Source organism: Rhododendron vialii, chromosome 12a, assembly GCF_030253575.1.
Source record: "Rhododendron vialii isolate Sample 1 chromosome 12a, ASM3025357v1".
Taxonomy (NCBI): Eukaryota; Viridiplantae; Streptophyta; class Magnoliopsida; order Ericales; family Ericaceae; genus Rhododendron; species Rhododendron vialii.
The window spans coordinates 21,518,246-21,531,026 of NC_080568.1; positions in this window are offsets into that span (position 1 = coordinate 21,518,246).

The window sequence follows — 12,781 nt, forward strand, 5'->3', positions numbered from 1 at the left end:
TATATGCTCCATGTTTCACTAGGAACTCCAAAACCTGTCATTGGATTTGGAAGACGGAACTCCTCATCGTTTTGGACCATTTGCTCCTTCACAATTCCCTTTGGTCGCTTAAGATTCCAGGCCTCTGTCCTCAGGATTTTCCTCTTGTCTTTCGGGATGTAAGCTTCTGTGTGTTTCCAAAGAAGAAAACCAACACTAGGTATGGCTCTGCTTGTCTAATGTAAAATATTTTACGACCAAGTATATATAAATCTTATGCGAAAGTCTTTTTCGTAAGAATTTTTCGCTAATTTGTATTGCGTTTGCTTGGTTGAAATTCTTACAATGGCAACGCATTACATCTACCAAAAAGATTTGTGAGGCCACAATTTGAAGTACCATTCGGTAACACGACTTCCCCCCTTATGGGAAGTAATTTGTTTTTCCTGATTTTGCGTAGATCATTTATTTTGGCAAACCTTTTACCTAACTTAAAGTAACCAGACACCAAATTTCAGAAAAAAAAAACATTTTTTCAGAAAAATATTTACATGGATACGAACAAAGATGTAAAATCCGAATGGAACTTTGGATCATTGGATGTCACCTTTACATACAAAACATTCATATGCTAACCTTTTCAAGATGAAAATCAGCTTCCTTTGCCATTTGGGCTGCACAGATGAAATCTGATAGTTCTGCAACTGGGGTATCTAGACCTGCAATTTAAAGGAGAGGGTATAAAGTAATGGGAAAAGCAATTATTTGGTGCTTCAACAACTTTGCACACTGACCAAAACCAAAAATATTGGATAATGTATTCCGGGACAAAACCAATGCCATCAACAATGAAGTTCTCATTGAAAAATGTGGATATATATCCATCCAAATCAGTTCAGTGAAGGGTTTTGTGCCAAAAGGTGAATAAAAAGGATAAGAAAAACTTGTTCCTACAATTTTGTAGTCAACTATCCAAAAATGGACTTAGAAAGTACCATGGACCTCTTTTATTCAGATTCTTGCACTCATAGAGCATGATCATTATAAACAATTGTGCTAACTAGCTATGGTCACATTTCCTCTAACTATATTCATGCTACTATAACAGCAAAATGGGCAGGATTGCAATAACCTCTAGCATGTTTTACTTATGGCACCTAAGTAAAAAGCATATAGTTGTTGTCAAGAGATTTTATAGGTTATATTGTATAAGCTAACAATGCAGAATTAACAAATTAGTGGCACACAATGTAGAGCTCTCTGTACCGGTCAACAAGCCCAATAGTTTCTTCATTAAGACCAGTACATGTTACACAACCAAGTTTTTGCATCATTAGAAGTGGCAAGGCTCACTTTTCAGGGTGGAAAAGCAAAAATAAAGCGTCAGACAATTGCACATCGATCCTTGTAGGATTATATACGAACCACATCTGTCAATAGCTATCGAAGCCTCCTCAGCTTGGTAACCCATTTCCACTAGAACTGATATGGTCCCATCCTTGTCTATTGAATAGTGTGTATTTTCCTGGAAGAAAAAATAAGTTATTCAAATGACACAACAACCGATTCAGTAATATAATATGCTCCCCTTTTATTTATTAGAATAGGTGAGTCAACTGTCAATATTACTGCTGGCTTAAGAAATGGTTCTCTAGAAGCTCAAGCATTAAATTCCAATAAACAGAAAAGCAATTCGTTAAATTGTCTTTGGCCACAAGCTAAAGATTGAAACACCACCCTTTCATGAGTTGTCCAACTAGCATTGTTTTGATAAGCAGTTTGCATTTGTCCAACAAAAAGCAAAAGAAGAAGGATGTAAATTCTTTGATCCAATTGGAAAGCTTTGGATTTACATGATCGATGACCTTTAGATGGCATCTGCTATTGATCCAATTGAATAGTGTGTTCTTTATTCAAGTGTACCTTCTCATTGGCTTTGGCCATTCCTCTTATGAAATTCATTATTGAAAAAAGTGTATGCAATAAATGAGTATTGAAAAAAGCCTTTCTAGACGCAGCACAAAAAAAAAAAAAAAAACCTCATCTATAGGGAAGTTATTCTGGTCTGAGAGGAGGTCTGGATGGTTGCTTGCACACTTGGAAGCGCATGAATCATCAGAAACATGTTCCTCTTCGAGGGGAAGGTCCTCAATAGCCTGCATCAGATGTACGTATTTGCTTACCATTTCGACAAAAAAGCATTAAGATACAAAATTTATGCATCATCCATCTCTTATTCATGCTCACAAGCCACGTGGGGCCACAACAGATCCTACATGTCATGCTCTCGATTTTCAATATAAATAAATATGACTTTCCACAAACCAAATCATCACAATAACTCATATAATACCCCAAAATGGATTGCCCTGTTCATTTAAATCGTATTTCAGTTCCAACACCGAGTGTTCCAGAATATTACATCCATGGCATGATGACCCACATAGCATGAGTAAACGGTAAGAAAATGAGTTAAGTGTTTATAGTAAACCTTCGTCAAAAGACATAATTAAAGTTGTGATTACATCTTCAAAAGAGATTTACAAAGACGCTATTGTAACTCTTCTAATCAGCTTTCAAAAAGCATGATCATATGCATGCACTGCACTACATGTCACACTGCTCTTGATTAATAGTACCTGAAAATAATGAAGGGTTGAGCTACACTAGGCCAGTAGAAAAATCTACTGATAATTGACTTAATTATTTTATCTACCAAAGCTTGTTGATCATATCATGTTGGAAAGGCAATTACAGTTGTTTCTTTGTATTTCTGAGTTTTTGTCAAATGTTTACATGTTATTGTAAGACAACATGACCTGTAAAGACCCGGTATTTTTAATAAATAATAATAATTTCCAAAACAAAATTAATATTTTGCTCGTAATTTTATTTAATGCAAAAAAATTATTTATATCGTCACGCCAATTTTATTTCCGTAATCGATTGTGCGCGCGCATATCCAACGAGTAATTTTCCAAGTGTGTGCATGAGTTGCACTGGATCATTTTCTTCCCAACCCAAACTAATACTCCACCATCACCTCACCTCCTTCTCCCCAGCCGAAACCCACCTTCTCCCCTGCAAAAAAAAAAAAATCAGAAACCCACTCTCACACACTATCCCCTTATTATAATCCAATCCCCTTTTCCCTTTTTTATTTTTCTGTTTTTCCCAGCAAACACACACACACACGGCAGAGAGAGAGAGACCAAGCAGCCATTGCCGCCACCTCCCACCGCCAGCCGGTCGCACCACCATCATCCTCGCCAACTCCACCACCTTCGGCCAATCCCCTCCCCACCACCGGACTCCACCATAACCACCGCCCCACCTCTCCGCCACCTCCATTTTCCGTAGACCACCGAGCACCAATCGGGCCACTACCTCTATCGCCACCCGAGCATCACCATCGTAGTCCATCTCTTCACCACCGAGAACGCCACCACAACTGGCCACCATCACCATCTCCATCTCCAGCCGTACATCACCAGCGGAAACTCCTTCTCCTCCTCTCCGTGGTAACCGGACGCCACCCATGCTAACCACCACCTTCGGCCTGCACCTCCTCCGTCCAGCCGCGAACCACCACCTCCTTCGGCTCCTCCTTCTCCGTAGCAGCCACCACCCCCATCGGACCCACCTCCACCAGCCGGGTCACCATCATCCCGTAGCTCCGCCGCCACGTACCGAACTCCGAAATTGTTTCGCCGACGCGCGAGGTAGTCCAAACTCACCTCTCTAAATATAAATTATATTCCGTATTGATTGTTTCGTGTTTCGGTATGATAATAACTAAACCCGACGTCGTCGGCCGAGTTCGGGCCGGAAACTCACTTTGTTCGACCACTGCTCCTGTTTTGGTTTAAAAATAAATAAATAAATAAATAAAAGAAAAGAAAAGAAAGGCAGCAGCCGGAAACATTGTAATGTTTTAGAAAATTACAGTTTGGTCCCTCAAGTTGTTTAGCTTATAAATCTAACTCTAGTGTATTGAAATCTATTAATATAAGTCCCAACATTAATTAGTTTCGAGGCGATCCTAGTTTGGTTGTAAATGCGAATTTTTTTAATACCTTCAAAACCCCGAGATGATTAAGAGTAAACGTGGATTTTAGCTTGGAATAATAAAAGAGAAAATAAAAGGAATAACGTAATTTGTTTAAATCGCATGATTAGTGTTATCGCACGGTTAAATAATTTTAGCATGTTAGTGGGTTTAGTTGGATCATTGAATCACATGATTAAATTGAACGTATGATAAATTAATACGTGTTTAGCTTTATCGCATGATTTGTTATTATCGCGAATTTAGTTGCTGGTAGCTTGTGAGCATGTTTCGAAAAATGTTGCACTGTGAAATGTTGTTGTACTGTTAGATTGGACAAATAGGTTCATGGGTTGGTTGCGATGTGCGGTCTTATCATCTTAGACGTTGAAATATGGTTAACGAAAAATTGAATAAAGTGAGAGACTGTGATTGTGATTCCGGACAAGGAATCCGGGGATTAAATTGTTGGAGGTTGATTGGTGGTGATTTGTTGAGAGTGTTGATTTACGAACCCTGGGTACGGCATGGTGGTGATCGGCTCTCGGATGTTTGGGACGGGACATAAGGGTGGTATTGTGCTTGTGTCACAACCCGGGCTTGAATGTGCTCGCGTGCGCATCCGGTGAAGTTTTATCCGAACTTATGGTCGCGGATGGGATACCGGGTATATAACTTAGGTATTTTTCATCCAGATCTGGAAAAGGGGAGTCGGACCACACCAGTGCCTTACGCCAGAGGTTATGGGTAGGAACGGATCTGTGAATAAAATTCGAGATCTCACATAGGTTAAAGGATAGTAATGAAAGAAAAGTTGATTGCCCTCTTTTGATGTTATTTTTAATGCGTACCAATTATATTCCTATTGCTTGTAAGTTATGGGTTCGGGTGGGTTTTGGCTATTGAGTGTCATCGCTCACGGTACTATGTTGCCCTGGTAACTCGAACGCCAGGTACCAAAGATGGAACAGAAGTGTCGTACGATTCGGAAGAGTTCAATCCTATTGAGAAAGAATCTGAAAACCTTGGTTTCCGTGCGCATAGTCGCTCTGATTAATTTAAGTCGACTTTATTTTGGAAGCTTCTAAGTTTATTTGGAAATTGTAATATGTTGATTTATTCAAAACGATTGTAATATAATGACATATGCTTTTAAACTAGTGACGAAGTAAATTTATAAATTTCTTTTGTGAAAATAATCTTTTAAATATTTTTTTAATGTCTTCGAATTTTTGGGGCGTTACAATTGGTATCAGAGCTTTAGGCTCAAAACCTCGGCCATGGGTAGAATGGGTAGAACCATAAGATAGTGGTCCGTTGCACAAATGAGAATTGAGTTTAAGTTTACCGTCCCAAATTGGGTGGAATTCTTTCAAAACAATCTTCGGATTGAAGCAAGGCGCGGAATTGGCAGTACAGCCGAGCTAGGAATTTCCGAACAATTGGATGATGACTTAAATTAAGAATCGAATGTGGAACTTAGAAACTCGAAAATATTTTGGTGTTAGTAAACCTTTGCGGCCCGTCTTGGATAAATATTTTCCCACACCTCTTCAGGGACGAGAGCGGAACCTAGCACCGAGTGCCGAGTACAACCCCACTAGGAGCGGCAAAACCGCACCCTCCAAACTTCAAATTTCAAAATTTAAATTTCAAATCTTTTCCCTCCACAACACCCATTTTTCCGCCCCTATATATATCACACCACCACTTCCATTTCTTCATCTCCCTCACCATCTTAACCCCTCCAAATTGCTATCCTATCCTATCGTACCGAGCCATGGCAACCCGACGACGAGGATTTCCGAAAGACGCCGTGTTCCGAGAAATCGAGCAAGCCGAACTAACCGTAACAATCCAAACTCTTTGGATGCAACTCTTCATCCTCATCTTGTTTGGTGCGGTACTTACAATAGGCATGCCACGGTGGTTCGCCGAGAACAACCGTCTCAACACCTTCTGGTACTGGACTCTCGTCGTGGCCGTCGCACTCGCAGCGTTCATAAAAGAATACGAACGTCGTTTGCGCCAAGCTTTCGATGAAAGATGGTAGGAAATCTCGAGGAGGGCGTGACCGAAGACGCCAATTAGGCATATCTTAGGGCGGCCTAGGAGCAATTGTAATCCTTCGGAATATAGGATGTCGGAAACTAGGATCACTTCTGTTTAAGAATCTCCTAAGTTGTACTCTTCCTATGTTGATAATAAAAGCCTTATTGTGATTACTACTCGTTCTTATATGATATCTTTGGTATTAGGATATGGTCCTGATAGCCGTAATTGTATTTGTGGCATTAGGGCAAAAAGAAACCTTTTGGTAGTAGTAAGTAGGATCTTTCCAACTTATACTAAGAAAAACCTTATCCTTGTCTCTATTTGCCGTTGTAGTAGAATTCTATGTTTATGATTGTATCTCTCTTTTACCTATGAAAAGCTCGCTCTATTTTAAAGAGTACTATTGCATATTACTTGGAAAACTACTTTCAATTCTAAAAGGAAAATGGAGTATTTGCATGTCATTGTATAGAAAAATTTAATTTTTTTTTATTATTTATTTTATTCTTGCAATTTCAAAATCCTTTGCTACGAATCCGTAGTGGAAACCCTTTAACAACTTCGCATGAACACTACTGCCGACGCCGCCCACGTTATCAACATGTTTACGCCAATCTCGAGGTTAACGCAACACGAAGCCCTATATGATACCGAGTAACATGGAGGTCATGCAACTTCTACAAGCGATTGCCAGATCGACCATTTTGACACCCCAACCTTCAGCGTCGTACACTCCTCGAGAAAGTAGATAGATTGACGAATAAAAACATGATATTGTCAGAGATTCGAAATCATCACCCAGATATATACTATGCAAACTGAATTCAACGACGGCACCGTCATAGTTCAAACAAACCAGGAAGAGCTCAAGGTCGTGAATATCTGAGAAAGCGGGATAGATGAGCTATTGACGATTATTCATCTAAGTCTCCATTCTCATTCAATCGATTGTATCCTAACTGCCCGCTACCTTCAATCTCTCTTGGCTCTTCTTAAAATTACCTTTATTATGGCTCTCCATTGTTAGAGCCGCAACTTCAACTAAAAGCTCTAATCGTTGAACTCCTTGTCTTTTTCAAGTACCTAACTCTCGTGTTCTTTTGTGAGTTCGGTATTCCTAAAGATCATTTTGTTCCTACCTTTCTTAATTTGATTTGAAGTCAACAATATACTCAATTATGAGTATAACCTTTCCGATCCATTGAATACTGCATGTTTGGAGCAATCCTCGTTTATTTTGATCAGCGCACTATCAGCTAACCACAACTTTCAATTCTTTTGATATCACAATAAGATATGTGTCTGACCTTACAAAACTCTAATTCCGTAAACGTAGTTCAATTTTCAATGTTGGAGTTGTCAAATCCTTGGACGCACATATTATTGTTATGCTTCACTTTCCTTGAGCTTTGTATCACGCCTTGAGCTAATACGATTCAATCATCGTTCTATTAGTGACTTTTTCTATTTTTTTTGGATTCGAAAGTCATTGTTTACTCTTCACTCGTGCCCCTTATTTTTTTTCTTTCTTTTAAATAACTAGAGTTAGATGCTTGTTTTGGAAACGCATTTGGCCAATGTGGTGCAAAATAAATATCTAGTTCGGTTTCATTGTTGGACCTTGTAATCCTTCAGAACTTATTGCGGTAGATCTAAATTTCTTAAGAGAACCCACCTTATTTATTCCATTGCAATGTTTTGAAGCCCAAGTACTTGTTTGTTTCACTCGCTTGTTAAATCTTTAATCAACATTATTAATTACAATGATGGAACTTTTCAATTCCAAATCATTGAGTTACTTTGGTTAACTTAATCCTCATTGTCCTCATGTTCCAACTCCAACTCAAACCTAATTGAACCTCAATTCGTGGAAGATGAACTATTCGTACTTTCTATTTGGTGCTATGACCTTTGGACATTTGGCTCATGTTGAAACCTTTTGAACATTTTTGTAATCTTCTCATCCATTTTGGAGAAAAATATCATCCGCCATCTAAGAGGTAGGGAATCTTATGGCAGACTCTACATCGAGATTATTCGATTGCACGGAGTGCTGGCATCTAGTGTTTCTAATCGAGACCCCCGTTTCACCTCAAACTTTTGGGGAATCCTGCAAAAAGCATTGGGAACAGATATCCGCCTAAGCATAACTTCTCACTCTCAAACTGATGAACAATTTGAGAGGATGATACAAACCCTGGAGGACATGCTTCGAGTTTTTGTGTAGGATTTTAAAGGAAGTAGGGAGAGACACCTACCGCGGGTGGAGTTTGCCAATAACAACAGTTACCAAGCTAGCATCGGGATGGCCCCTTATGAAGCATTGTACGAACGACCATGCTGATCGCCCATCTGTTGAATCGAGGTTAGAGAAGACGTTTTGCTTGGACCTGAACTAGTCCGAGAAACAATTGAGAAGGTAAAGGTGATTAGGGAGTGACTTTTGATCGCGCAGAACAGACAAAAGAGTTATGTAGATAAGAGAGTGAGGCCTTTGATGTTTAATGTGGGAGATCATGTGTTCTTGAAAATCAAGCCGCATCGTGGGATCATCTGATTTGACAAGAAAGAGAAAATATTGCCTCGCTACATTGGTCCGTTCGAAATCTTGAAGCAAATTGGAGAAGTAACCTAACGCCTCGCTTTACCGCCACAGATCGCCAAAGTTCGCGACGTCTTTCATGTTTCTATGCTACGGAAGTATATGGCCCATCCCATCCATGTGCTCAATTGGGAGGAAGTCACAGTACTGGATGAGAATACTACTTTTGAAGAACAATCGGTGGAAATTCAAAATCGTGGAGAAAAGGTTACCCGAGGGCGAACAATTGAATTAGTCAAAGTCTTATGGAGGCACCGAGGACTAGAGGAATCAATTTGGGAACGTGAGGACACAATGAAGGCCAACTATCTGCAGCTGTTTCAAATCGAAGCTACATCTTAATTTCGAGGACGAAATTGTTTTAAGGGGGATAGATTGTAAAGACCCGGTATTTTTAATAAATAATAATAATTTCCAAAACAAAATTAATATTTTGCTCGTAATTTTATTTAATGCAAAAAAATTATTTATATCGTCACGCCAATTTTATTTCCGTAATCGATTGTGCGCGCGCATATCCAACGAGTAATTTTCCAAGTGTGTGCATGAGTTGCACTGGATCATTTTCTTCCCAACCCAAACCAATACTCCACCATCACCTCACCTCCTTCTCCCCAGCCGAAACCCACCTTCTCCCCTGCAAAAAAAAAAAATCAGAAACCCACTCTCACACACTATCCCCTTATTATAATCCAATCCCCTTTTCCCTTTTTTATTTTTCTGTTTTTCCCAGCAAACACACACACACGGCAGAGAGAGAGAGACCAAGCAGCCATTGCCGCCACCTCCCACCGCCAGCCGGTCGCACCACCATCATCCTCGCCAACTCCACCACCTTCGGCCAATCCCCTCCCCACCACCGGACTCCACCATAACCACCGCCCCACCTCTCCGCCACCTCCATTTTCCGTAGACCACCGAGCACCAATTGGGCCACTACCTCTATCGCCACCCGAGCATCACCATCGTAGTCCATCTCTTCACCACCGAGAACGCCACCACAACTGGCCACCATCACCATCTCCATCTCCAGCCGTACATCACCAGCGGAAACTCCTTCTCCTCCTCTCCGTGGTAACCGGACGCCACCCATGCTAACCACCACCTTCGGCCTGCACCTCCTCCGTCCAGCCGCGAACCACCACCTCCTTCGGCTCCTCCTTCTCCGTAGCAGCCACCACCCCCATCGGACCCACCTCCACCAGCCGGGTCACCATCATCCCGTAGCTCCGCCGCCACGTACCGAACTCCGAAATTGTTTCGCCGACGCGCGAGGTAGTCCAAACTCACCTCTCTAAATATAAATTATATTCCGTATTGATTGTTTCGTGTTTCGGTATGATAATAACTAAACCCGACGTCGTCGGCCGAGTTCGGGCCGGAAACTCACTTTGTTCGACCACTGCTCCTGTTTTGGTTTAAAAATAAATAAATAAATAAATAAAAGAAAAGAAAAGAAAGGCAGCAGCCGGAAACATTGTAATGTTTTAGAAAATTACAGTTTGGTCCCTCAAGTTGTTTAGCTTATAAATCTAACTCTAGTGTATTGAAATCTATTAATATAAGTCCCAACATTAATTAGTTTCGAGGCGATCCTAGTTTGGTTGTAAATGCGAATTTTTTTAATACCTTCAAAACCCCGAGATGATTAAGAGTAAACGTGGATTTTAGCTTGGAATAATAAAAGAGAAAATAAAAGGAATAACGTAATTTGTTTAAATCGCATGATTAGTGTTATCGCACGGTTAAATAATTTTAGCATGTTAGTGGGTTTAGTTGGATCATTGAATCACATGATTAAATTGAACGTATGATAAATTAATACGTGTTTAGCTTTATCGCATGATTTGTTATTATCGCGAATTTAGTTGCTGGTAGCTTGTGAGCATGTTTCGAAAAATGTTGCACTGTGAAATGTTGTTGTACTGTTAGATTGGACAAATAGGTTCATGGGTTGGTTGCGATGTGCGGTCTTATCATCTTAGACGTTGAAATATGGTTAACGAAAAATTGAATAAAGTGAGAGACTGTGATTGTGATTCCGGACAAGGAATCCGGGGATTAAATTGTTGGAGGTTGATTGGTGGTGATTTGTTGAGAGTGTTGATTTACGAACCCTGGGTACGGCATGGTGGTGATCGGCTCTCGGATGTTTGGGACGGGACATAAGGGTGGTATTGTGCTTGTGTCACAACCCGGGCTTGAATGTGCTCGCGTGCGCATCCGGTGAAGTTTTATCCGAACTTATGGTCGCGGATGGGATACCGGGTATATAACTTAGGTATTTTTCATCCAGATCTGGAAAAGGGGAGTCGGACCACACCAGTGCCTTACGCCAGAGGTTATGGGTAGGAACGGATCTGTGAATAAAATTCGAGATCTCACATAGGTTAAAGGATAGTAATGAAAGAAAAGTTGATTGCCCTCTTTTGATGTTATTTTTAATGCGTACCAATTATATTCCTATTGCTTGTAAGTTATGGGTTCGGGTGGGTTTTGGCTACTGAGAGTCATCGCTCACGGTACTATGTTGCCCTGGTAACTCGAACGCCAGGTACCAAAGATGGAACAGAAGTGTCGTACGATTCGGAAGAGTTCAATCCTATTGAGAAAGAAGCTAAAAACCTTGGTTTCCGTGCGCATAGTCGCTCTGATTAATTTAAGTCGACTTTATTTTGGAAGCTTCTAAGTTTATTTGGAAATTGTAATATGTTGATTTATTCAAAACGATTGTAATATAATGACATATGCTTTTAAACTAGTGACGAAGTAAATTTATAAATTTCTTTTGTGAAAATAATCTTTTAAATATTTTTTTAATGTCTTCGAATTTTCGGGGCGTTACATGACCATAAGCGAATTGAAACTGCTATCTGCTCCGGTGTAGGTTCGAGGCAAGGAATATCTCTCAGACGTATAGAAAGACCCTTGTGCAGGGGTACACGATGCTTTTTACCCGCATGATGCGGTACAGTGGTACATGCATGCTTAAGAAATGGATGGATGCTCAACAGCACAAGCAAAAAGGAAAAGAATAAAGAGTGGATTTCAACAACGGCACCAGAATGTCAACAAGATTATTTGGAAAACATGTGAAAAGAAGCTAAATTTCCTTCTTTCGTATGGTTGGAATTTCATTTTGTGCTTATAAGAGCATCCACAGTAGAATAAGCAAATATGAATAATCAAAACATGTCACATCAGATTTTGATTATCCATTTAGAGGTCGCTAAAGTTAATAATGTCAATTCCCACATTGGTTATTTTTTGCCCATAATCAAAACCAATGGGTCCTTCAAATTTTTCCCCTTCATTTCATGCATATTTTTTGAAAAAAAAAGTTTATTAAACAGTTTTTGAAGAAAAAAAAACAGTTGTATTAAAAAAAATTCAAAAAAAAAAAAACAGTTGTTATGTAAAAAAAAATTTCGAAACAAAAATTAATTAATTTTTCAAAAAACACACTTTGTTCACTTAAAAAACTGTAAATACTATTTTGAGAAATTTTGAAAGAACTGTATTTACAAAAACAGTTTTGAAAATTTAAAAACTATAAATACAGTTTTTTAAAAACAGATTTTTTTTGTAAAATACAGTTTTGAAATCTCAAAATCCATTTACCAAAAAAAATAGTATTTTAAAAAGTGTTTTGAAATTTCAAAAATAATTTTTTAAAAACACACTTTATTTACTTACACTTTTTTAAAATTTTTGAAAAAATAGTTTTTTGTAAAAAAAAGTTTCTGAAAAAATCTAAAAAATACAGTTTTTTAAAATTAGTTTTTGAAAACATTGTTGAGAAAGACGAAAGAGGGGGGGGGGGGGGGGGGGGGGGGAATTGATTGAGAGAGAGAAAATTTGGTTATTGGCAAAAAGTTGCTAGTTTTAATTATTTAAAGGCCAAAATTTGATGAGTTGCTAGGTTTGGTTATTCTAATATGAGTTTTTTTTTAGCAAACATTGCTAACCTTAATAACATTTTGGTTTTGATCATTCCACCGTGGATGCTCTAAACTCTTACCGGAACCTCAAATTTACATGCATCAGCATCCTAAGTTTTCTAACTAACGTCTGATTTATTTGTTTGGATTGTTTTG